This window comes from Toxorhynchites rutilus, chromosome 1 (assembly GCF_029784135.1).
Source record: "Toxorhynchites rutilus septentrionalis strain SRP chromosome 1, ASM2978413v1, whole genome shotgun sequence".
Classification (NCBI taxonomy): Eukaryota; Metazoa; Arthropoda; class Insecta; order Diptera; family Culicidae; genus Toxorhynchites; species Toxorhynchites rutilus.
This window is the reverse complement of record NC_073744.1, coordinates 20,105,530-20,116,761: the sequence shown is the minus strand read 5'-3', so window position 1 is coordinate 20,116,761 and position 11,232 is coordinate 20,105,530. Positions and strand designations below refer to the sequence as shown.

At 39.2% G+C, this 11,232-nt stretch overlaps 1 long non-coding RNA gene across 1 annotated transcript; it reads left to right on the top strand.

The window, feature by feature from the left end:
* Nucleotides 1-8,838: 8,838 nt before the first annotated feature.
* Nucleotides 8,839-10,050, top strand: LOC129763064 (uncharacterized). Its single transcript, XR_008740785.1, has 3 exons — nt 8,839-8,953; nt 9,034-9,817; nt 9,876-10,050. It is a non-coding gene; the product is annotated as an uncharacterized LOC129763064 (long non-coding RNA).
* Nucleotides 10,051-11,232: the final 1,182 nt, after the last annotated feature.

Genomic DNA, 11,232 nt, shown 5'->3' with positions numbered 1-11,232 from the left:
CGTACTCCCACTAAAAGATCGCTTCAATTTATTATCTCTTCGGTTCCTCATCCGGTGTAAGTTTATGAACCCATTGGTGATCGGAAATTTTGAGCAGCTTACCGAGCTAAATTTTCATTCAGGATTCATGAGCTCATATCATGAATTCATCTCCATGCAGGTTGATCCTTCTTCGTATACTCCCAACCGTGTTTGTTTTCCTGACTACATCAATTCCTCTGTACATTTTGATCTGTTCATGAAGGAGAAAATCCATGGAATTCCAGATTATCATCGATCGGGGATCGTTCCTACGATCTTCAATGCAAAGTATGGGCGTGTCAATTGTGATAATATGTACTTTACTGATGGGTCCTCTATGAATGAGTCCACAGGATTTGGAGTGTTCAACGAAATTTTTAGCACCTCCCACAGTCTTCAGAATCCTTGCTCTGTGTATATTGCTGAATTGGCAGCGATACACTGGGCGCTGGACAGCGTCGCCTCACGACCTGTTGAACACTATTACATTGTAACGGATAGTCTTAGCTCTGTCGAAGCTATCCGTTCAGTGAGGCCGGAAAAGCACTCGCCGTACTTCCTTGAGAGAATACGAGAAAATTTGAGTGCTTTAACCAGACGCTGTTATGTCATTACCTTTGTCTGGGTCCCTTCACATTGCTCAATTCTGGGTAACGAGAGGGCTGACTCATTGGCAAAGGTAGGTGCAATTGAAGGCGATATTTATCAGCGTCAAATCGCTTTCAATGAATTTTATTCTTTAGTCCGTAAAAATACCATCGCTAACTGGCAACGTAAATGGAACGAAGATGAATTGGGCCGGTGGTTTCACTCGATTATCCCTAAGGTTAGCCTCAAACCATGGTTCAAAAGTCTGGACTTGAGTCGGGACTTTATTCGCACCTTCTCCCGACTCATGTCCAATCACTGTTCGTTAGACGCGCTACTCTTTCGTTTTAATCTTGCCGATGGCAATATCTGTGCTTGTGGCCAAGGTTACCACGACATCGAACACGTTGTTTGGTCGTGCGAGGAGTATCTTGTTGCCAGATCGAATTTAGAAAACTCTCTTCGGGCTAGAGGAAGGCAGCCCAATGTGCCGGTGAGAGATGTGTTGGCTCGGTTAGACCTTGATTACATGTCCCAAATATATGTCTTCCTAAAAGCTATCGATCTTCGTGTGTGATTGTCCTTATATCCTTATATTCTCCTTTTCCTTTTCCTTCGCGAGAAATCAAATCCCTTCTTACTAACAATAGAATAAGGTGAAATGTAAATACATGTTAGATATAAGATAGGCTTAAGAATTGAGTATGATGAATGTGAGTGCGAATGTGAGTGTGAACATTGTCAACATATCCTTATATCCCATCCTTTTCCTGAAACAAAATGTCACCCTTCTAAACTCGAGCAAGCCGCGAGTAATCGGTTCTCTACTTCATTAACATTAGCATTAATAAAAAATGTTTATATATACTTGTAACTATACAGATAGGAGTTTGGCTCCTTTAAACTTATGTAACTGAGCCTGTAAAAATAAACGATTTAATAAAAAAAAAAAAATTAGATGACACTTGCCTCGAAATTTTATTGCCCCTTGCAATGCGTTCGTTTTTTGCAGGGCTCGAGCCTGCCTTCCTCTTCTTCTTGCTCATCACACTACGCGAAGCGTCCAATTTATGACGCGGAAAGAAAAACACACGATACGAATAACGCGAAAAACGAACAGAAAAACCAAACGACGATATCCAAGTTGGATTACCACTGGTGGGGTCCAATCTTAGATCGAAGCTCAACGAAAGCAAAGTGAACTGGATTGCTCAACAGTCCGATGCCGAATGAAAGTTTGCCTCAGCGAGATCCACTGTTTATACTCTAGGCAAGTGTTTGCCTTCATTCTTCTACTTTTCCTTTGTTCACGGAGAACTTAAATCCTACGATTTCCCCTCCGTTGGTCGTCGATGAGTTGCTCGTTATTGACCGCTCTGTTCGGGAAAGCACACAAATGAACAGAACAAATGTATGGGAAAATGGAAACGCTTAAAGTTTTCATGAAATTTAACCATTTACAAACCAGGGGATTCTAATGTATAACATATTAAACAAATCTTACGGTATTTCCGATTCGTTTAGTATGTAAATCGCCAAAATCCGTTCGCGGCAAAAATAGTTATTAACGTTAACTTTATTTCATAAAAACGTGACCTGTTTTCTGATGTGGCACCCTTAATGAAAGACGTAGTTCTACGTCAAAAATCTAGCTCACTTGTAGTACAATGTACTGGAAAAAAGGTAATGAAGATGGTAGAGTTTCGAGCGACATAGCATGCGCTGCCATAACTATTTCTCAAATAGTGACGTCAGTCGTTGTGTTTATCTTTGATTGCCCACCGCATCCATGTGAAAATGCTATTTTTAGGAAGTAATTTATCAATTAAAAACGTTATTTTTTTAGTGTTTCCGTTGAATATAAGGCTAGTGTAATAGCGTGAAGTGAACATTTGTGAAATCACGTCTGAAAAGACGGATAAAAGTGATATTTCCATGTGCCATTTTTACTCCCACACGTTCATAGAAACAAATAATCCACGATACAATTGTCATCTGTTGAAAAACCAACAGTTGAATAATTTCATGAGAATTTTGGCTCAAATTATCATGCAACTGTGAGTACTTTCAACATTGTTTTGAATCTTCCTTATAAGTTTAATATTGAATGCAAATAATTACGACACGATATTTTGCTTGCCAATACAGATATACTTCACCTACTGCTCCATCTTTCTATGTACCTCATTGCTTGTAGTATATGTCAAACCACGTTGAAATCAAACATCGATACATGCATACGTGATACATAAGAGAGAGAAACGAATTCATTTTGAGGGGAGTCACTTCAAAATGCAATGAAGTCCATTTGACGGTGAAAAATTAAATGAGATAGTCTAGTCGTAGAGGGAGATAGCGACTAAACGCATGTTGACAGAGAAACTGCGAGAAGAAGTTGAATATGACTATGCCGTACCCTGATATGTGGACAAACCAACATGAGATCATCGGACAAACCATGATCAGAATTGAGGTCATTAATTACATGATTTAGATATATAAATCTGATACAAATGGTATGTAGGCATGATGTTTACAATATTTGTAAATGTTATAATCCAAGAATGGTCTTAATATGTACCAAACGTTCATTTGGTGGTTGATCAAAAGTTAACTCGAACGAGGGGCGCATTGACACCAATAGAAGGTGGACTTTATAAACCTTCAAAACATGTGAATCCGTAAAAATATCCTTCAAAACTACTGTAAATGATGAAAAAGACAATTTTATTTATATGTTTGGAAACATTTGAATACCTGATTTGGCACAGGTGCACTGAAATAGAGCTTTCCAAAAAGTGAACAAATCAACATTTATCCAACTGACGATTTTCGAACGAAATTCTATGACTACGTTTTACTCCGCCACTCTGTTGCCTTATTATGCCTATATATTGTTATTTCACTGCCATAATTACTTCTTTTGACCTCCTTTCCGTACCTGTTTTCTTATCCCTTTTATCAAAGTTCACTCATACGTTCCACACCAAGGAGCTCACACAAAGCCTTCTAGATATGAACTACTTTTTAATATTAAAACCAGTCTTCCGAAACACACTTATACATGTGCATGCGATGTTAAAATTCCATGTTTTTGTTGGACACGAACATGCTTTTCGGTAGTATTCAATGTTACCAAATACACCCAATGATGCACAAACATAAACATGTATATATGAAACGCTCCGTTGTCGAAGTATTCTTTGCTCTTCGTTTTCTTTCATGCACGAAAAGAGAATGAACCTGAAACACTTCTTTGTAGAATACTTTTTCATAGAAACAATCTAGAAATTTAGTTCGTATTGCAAAAATTCAATGAACTCAGATGCTATGAGTTCATGCACATTTTGCAAGTCTGATTAAATAATCCATAGTTTCTTCCGTGAAAAGAAAACATTCTTTGAATAGAACGAAGCTTTCTATGAAAATTTTTTTCTCCATGCATGTTGCAAATTAAAGTCTGGGGAACCGACTGCACAGCGGGGCGACGTCATGCAAATGCTGGCCAAATAAATAAATGAATACCTAAAAATTTGTTTTAGATGTATGTTATCAGGAAAGTTCAAACATGTTCTTGGTATTTTTCTGAAAGTTCAATAAGGATTCCGAAAAATACATTTTGTAGGGAAGTGTTTCTGAAAAATTTCTGCATTAAATGCATAAAATCAGCTGAGTTGAAACAGATTGTCACCTGCAAAATTATTATGGAAAAATCCTCCTTTGCTCAATGTTCTTTATTTCGATACTCTCGCTAATGTATTTATACCATTCTAAGCGGGTGTTAGAGAAAAAAATAGCTTTAATTACAGGTATACTACACATAGAGGAATATCGCTAAGGAAAGCCGAGAAAAACGTTGATAAAAATTTATTTCACAATGAAACTTTGTGGATGGGACAACCATTGTTATATTGAGGAACGTACACCGGAAAGGAAGAACGTATCAGCACACACTTTATTGGAGAAACAAGTAGATAGTTAAAATGATGTTTCACGATTTCTTGGTTCATGCGCTCAGATCGATTGATAAAAAGATTATCGATATATCTTACTACAACCGGCAAATTTCTAAACGATTGACGGATATGCATCAAACAATGACAATGAAGCACTAGAAGAAAACAAACGGAACAATCTTGCATTGGAAAAGGTGCTTCGAAAAAAATAAATCAAAATAAGTGAAATAGATTTGATTGTAAAAGGAATCCCCGAACTAATAGATTTTGATAGAGATTCCTGAGAATATGTTCAATATGACTTCCTAAAATTGGAATGAAATTCGAGTTGAATTAAAATGGCAAACGTGTTGCCATTTAGAAGGCAGCTTCATTATACCCCCCCCCCCCCCCTACTTATTTGCAAAAAACTCAGACAACCAGTTTTCGCAAACCTCTTTTGAGGCCAACTTAGTATCACCAAGAATGTTTGCATGGACCGGAAGAGATGATAATTACTTGGAGTCAGGTCCGGACTATATGGTGGGTGCAATAGGACATCCCATCCGAGCTCCCGTAGCTTCTGCTGGGTCATCAAAGATGTGTGAGGCCGAGCGTTGTCCTGGTGAAAAACAACACCATTATTATTGATCATTTCTGGCCGCTTCTGGTCAATCGCCTGCTTCAAACGGTCATGCTGCTCACAGTAGAGAACCGAGTTGAGGGTCTGGCCATAGTTGAGCAGCTCATAGTGGATGATTCCCTTCCAATCCCACCAAACACACAGCAAAACCTTCCTGGCCGTCAATCCGGGCTTGGCGATGGTTTGGGCCGGCTCACCGCGCTTCGACCACGACTTTTTTCGCTTTAGGTTGTCGTACATAATCCACTTTTCATCACCAGTCACCATCTTCTTCAAAAATGGGACGAGTTCGTTCCGTTTCAGCAGTGCATGGAGGCGTTGATTCGAACTAAAGATTTTTTTGCGTCAACTCGTGTGGCACCCATACATCCAGCTTTTTTTGGAATCCAATCTTCTGCAAATGGTTCCAAACGGTTTCATGGTCTATACCCAGTTCCTGGCCAATCGAGCGAGTGTTCACATGCCGGTCTACTTGGACGATGTCAACGATTTTATCGATTTCCACGACGATTGGCCTACCAGTACTGGGTGTACCTTCGACAGCCACTACACCAGAACGAAATCGATAAACCAACGCTGTATTGTGCGAATTATTACAGTATCTGGTCCATAAACTACACGATTTTTTTTCGGCCGCCTTCGTTGCAGTATTACCTCGCAGGTAGTAAAAACGTAAAATATGACGAATTTCTTGTTTGGTGGACTCCATCTTTTTTTTTTTTATTAAATCGTTTATTTTTACAGGCTCAGTTACATAAGTTTAAAGGAGCCAAACTCCTATCTGTATTGTTACAAGTATATATAAACATTTTTCATTAATTCTAGTGTTAATGAATAGAGAACCGATTACTCGCGGTTTGCTCGAGTTTAGAAGGGTGACATTTTTTTCAGGAAAAGGAAGGGATATAAGGATATGTTGACAATGTTCACACTCACATTCGCACTCACATTCATCATACTCAATTCTTAAGCCTATCTTATATCTAATACGTATTTACATTTCACCTTATTCTATTGTTAGTAAGAAGGGATTTGCTTTCTCGCGAAGGAAAAGGAAAAGGAGAATATAAGGACAATCACACACGAAGATCGATAACTTTTAGGAAGACATATATTTGGGACATGTAATCAAGGTCTAACCGAGCCAACACATCTCTCACCGGCACATTGGGCTGTCTTCCTCTGGCCCGAAGAGAGTTTTGTAAGGACTCCATCTTTGACGCGCTATAACTTGAGACTGAAAAGGACAATCACAACACTGTAAATATCACAACCTGATATTTAACTTCTCTGTATTAGAATTATTCTTGAACCAATAAACTGTTGTAACGATTCTGAGAGAGCAGAATCGGTGACGTGATAATTAGCACGTCACTTGCTTGGACTGTTGTATCCTATCGCTAGGAACACAATCCACGAGGATAACGAGGAAGTAATCATGACGGTGATGGTAAGCTGAATCCCACTGTTCTCGATCCATTTCCTTATCCTTTTATTCCCTAAAATCAAACTTCACAGTCCTTTCCCTACATCAGCTGTCATTTGTGAAATGGCTCTCCTCGGCGAAAGCCCTAAACGACAGCCATGCCAGGGCGAAGCGTCCTGATGGTGGATACGCGACGAGTGACGATTTCTTCTGGATTGAGCCGTGAACGAGTCAACACGTTAATCGACATCCTCATTTGATTAGTTTGCCGAAATTTGCCTTCTCCATTGTAGTTCCGCGAGTGGAAGTGGTGTACTAAGTAGAGGCATCCGTTGATCGCCGCAGTCAAACGAGCTAACCGGAAGGGGTCGTGGGTGGACCGCGAGGATAACCGTCAAGGAGTCATCGAGTCCCCACAAGTGGAAGCAGCTTCCTTCAAGACGTATCCTGAACCGACGGGAGCGGTTGGTGGAGGTAAGCCTGAACCTGATTGTGACCTGAATCAGCGTCCTCACCGAGCGTGCGAGGAGCGATTAGTTGCAATCAGTTCCTGTACTTGACGGGTGAACGTTGTGTCACCGTGAAATTCTCTCTTTTCGTTGCAGACCCGCCCTGCCCTCATAGCTCTACCGACAACGCGAGCTGCTTTCGAATAAGAGAGATAGAACGAACAAAAGAAATCCGCGTGTGTACACGCGAACAATTAGTTTATTGAATTAAATATTATTATATCAATTGAAAATACACTGAATTCAAACACATTTTACATTTGCCGAATAAATCAAGTTACACTGTTCGTCTAACCACGTGTTCTATTTTTACAATTCCTATATCACCTGATACTCACCTGATACCTTCTGAACAAACACTCGTCTTGTCCTTTCCATTTCATGCTGATTTGCAAAAAAGTTTACAAAGCGATTGTCAATCATTTTAGGCCATCCATTTATCATGAAGGATATGATATCCTGCATAAATTTATCGTTCGCTGTGATTTTGGGTTAATTTTTTTGGAGTCACTCTTTTTTATTTTCTAAATTTGTCAAATAATTCGTCATAAAATTTTCTAAAAATCGGGTCATTTTCATTGAGTACTGCCACACAATCAACAATAAGATTAAAAGAATCCTAGTTAAAAGACTTCCACCCACTGTTTCATCCACAATGATTGAAAATTTTATGAAATTTTGATTGAGCAATCTTGATGTATTAGTTTTCTTTATAGCTTACCCGAGTAATAACAATGTTTTCATGATACGGCATATAGCAAACATTGTTATTACTATCTCTCCCAGTCTTTGAAATAATGATCTGGGTTGTACAGTGCATTCTTTTTTACGCCTTTTTTCCGCGATTTCCTTTTTGAGCGATTCTTTCAAAATTACGCGATTTGCTCGAAACTACGCGATGTTTTTGCGCGCACGCATCATTTACGCAAATTTAAAATAAGTTAAACGTAAAATAAGAATCTAGTGTATTGCGATAATCCAACATCGAAATGACGCAATGAGAACTGGAAAAATGAATCTAGAATCTAGGATCTAGAATTAAGTAGAAGACGTGGCTTTGGAAAGCAAATTGTTGGAATTCAATCAATATGTTTTTGCATTTCAAATTATTTGTATTGCATTTGAGAGAAGCTTTACATTCACCGTGCAGTACTCTCTGATTGTTCGGGTAGCAAAGCTTGATGTTCGCAACAAAAACGGATACTGTTTGCATACCATTAACGAAATCGTAATGTGAGAGGCAATACTCCAAACAAGCCGTTAAAAAGCTTTACGTAAAAAGCATTCCAAGACCGGGTGCGAACTGAACCAACACCAGGCAAGTGCTTTGCCCCTTCAGAAGATGACGTAAAGCTTACCTTTATCGCGAGCGTCATAAAAAGTCAAGTCGTAGTTCCACACTCCAATGGCAAGGTCCGATCGACCTCCGAGTGATCGAACAATCACGACTTTCCTCTGGTGAAAGATTTTTTCTAACTCATTCGAATACACATGCTACTGGCATGTGGTTGTTCCCATGTCGATTAGGTAACGGAAAATAACCTTCGCAGTAATGATGACCACTGAGGTAGGTCCATACTTACGACAGCTGGATGACGATCGGAGTGATTAGTATCATGAGTCATTGCACGTAGGTCAATTCTCCGCATTCACATTCTTGCCTAATTCTTCGTGGGAATTCTGGTATGAATACTCTGGTTCAGTATTCTTTGGCCTCTTTAGTTTAATGGGATGGAGTGGGTTCGAAAAGGGAGATCAATACAGTTTTGTAGTTATATTTAGGCGCTTTCAAAGAATTTTGTCAATTACTAAAAGATGTCCAGTTTTTGGAGTGAGTTCCATGCACAGAGCACGTGATCAGTGTTTGCCTCCAATGGATCTACAATATAATCTCCTTTCGTTTTGAAATAGACAATATTCGCTAGGGTCCACCAGATCACGTTGATTGGGTGCGTCATCGAAGTGAACTCAATAACATATCAACAGTTAAATATTGTGATAGGAATATTCTGCATCGCATGCACCGGCTAGGATCAGAACGGGGTCGTAGGCCGAATGCTGCAGTCACTCACGTACATGCTTCAGCCCGCAGACGTCACCGGTCACTCTACCGGAACACTATCTCCACTCGGATCGGAATCGACCGATTATCGCTTCAAACAGCTATCACTAATGAAAGCACTAATTAATGTGCCAATCGGGCACAGCATTGATCAGTTGGCGTTTGTCTCACATCATTGTGCCCTTGATTGAGGTTCCACTAATCAATCCTAATTGTTATTGGAGAAGGAGCCGCACGAAATTTTCTGCAAACGTTTTGTTCTTCCTTTTAGGCTTTCGTTTCGTGACAGACCTTCGCCTTCATCGCGAATGATTTCAAGCTTGAATACATTTTCTCACCATATCACCAACATGGTGATCAACCTACAGATGTATGCTGTATCATCTTTACACAAGCAGTGAAACCGACAATTTTTTTTTCTCATCAAAAAAACAATATTTGATCAAAATACGATATTCCTCTTTTTCCATTTTCCATACGAATGCTCAGGTAGTGACACTTGAACAACTGTAGTGTGTGAACAAATGAACGAAATGTCATGAAACTTCAAACATAAGCTAGTGACAGATGAACCTCTCGAAATGAATCTTGTTGATTTTTAGTGGCGCCAGCTGCCGGGACTTTTCAGACCATGTAGTATATTCACATTTTTGTCCAAATGCTGTTGGTTAATTTTTTTTTTACTTTTCAGAAATTATTTCCTTCTTCTGTAAAATAATATTTTGATAAAACTGACCGGGTGAGTGGATATTGACGAAGACGTTGGAAAAGTGGTATACGAAGTGTTGTATCCGAGATTAACAAAACGATAACTTCAGTAATATTATATTGAATTTACTAATAAATTATGTATAATTAAAAATAAAACGCTAGGATTTTGTGAATATATATCGGGAATCTGTAATTTAAATATTCTCGCTGAAGATTTTTCAGTTTTTTATTTTTTTATTTGGTCAGTTTTGAGCGCGATCTGTCATTTAAATCGTTTACAGTGTCATTAAGAACAAGTTAACTTTTTATTTCTCAGTGATTTTTTAAAATGATGTTGTCCATTCGGAATTTCATCTGAAAGGTCAAACGGTCAATAGAGAGTATTACCAAATACCTCATGGTGTTTGAGGAAGAGAAAATTCGTCGCAAACGGGCATATTCGTGGAAGGATAACACATGGATTTTGCAGCATGATAATGCGACAGCTTACAACATTTTGACAGTATTGAAGACATAAAAACGAATTCGCTGCGTATACTGAAGGCAATTCCTGAATACTGTTCATTGAATACAAGTGTATTGCTTCAAAAGGAGCTTATTTTGAAGGAGTTAATATTGTGTTGGGGAAAAAGAAATGTCGTATATTGTCAGTATATGGCAACACACTATACGGCTATTTAAAGACGAAAATCTGTGCTACAAGTGTCGTTTTGACAGTGTTGTGATTGAAATTCGCCATATTTTACGTTTTTACTACATGCGAGGTAAAACTGCAACGAAGGCGGCCGAAAAAAATCATGTAGTTTATGGACCTGATATTGTAACGATTCGCATAGCATAGTGTTGGTTTGATCGATTTCGTTCTGGTGTAGTGACTGTCGAAGATACACCCCGTACTGGTAGGCCAATCGTTGTGGAAACCGATAAAATCGTTCAAATCATCCAAGTAGACCGGCATGTGACCACTCGCTCGATTGGCCAGGAACTAGGTATAGACCATAAAACAGTTTGGAACCATTTGCCGAAGACTGGATTCCAAAAAAAGCTGGATGTATGGGTGCCACACGAGTTGACGCAAAAAAATCTTTTAGACCGAATCAACGCCTGCAATGCACTGCTGAAATGGAACGAACTCGACCCATTTTTAAAGAAGATGGTGACTGGTGATGAAAAGTGGATCACGTACGACAACCTAAAGCGAAAAAAGTCGTAGTCGAAGCGCGGTGAGCCGGCCCAAACCATCGCCAAGCCCGGATTGACGACCAGGAAGGTTTTGCTGTGTGTTTGGTGGGATTGGATGGGAATCATACACTATGAGCTGGTCAACTATGGCCAGA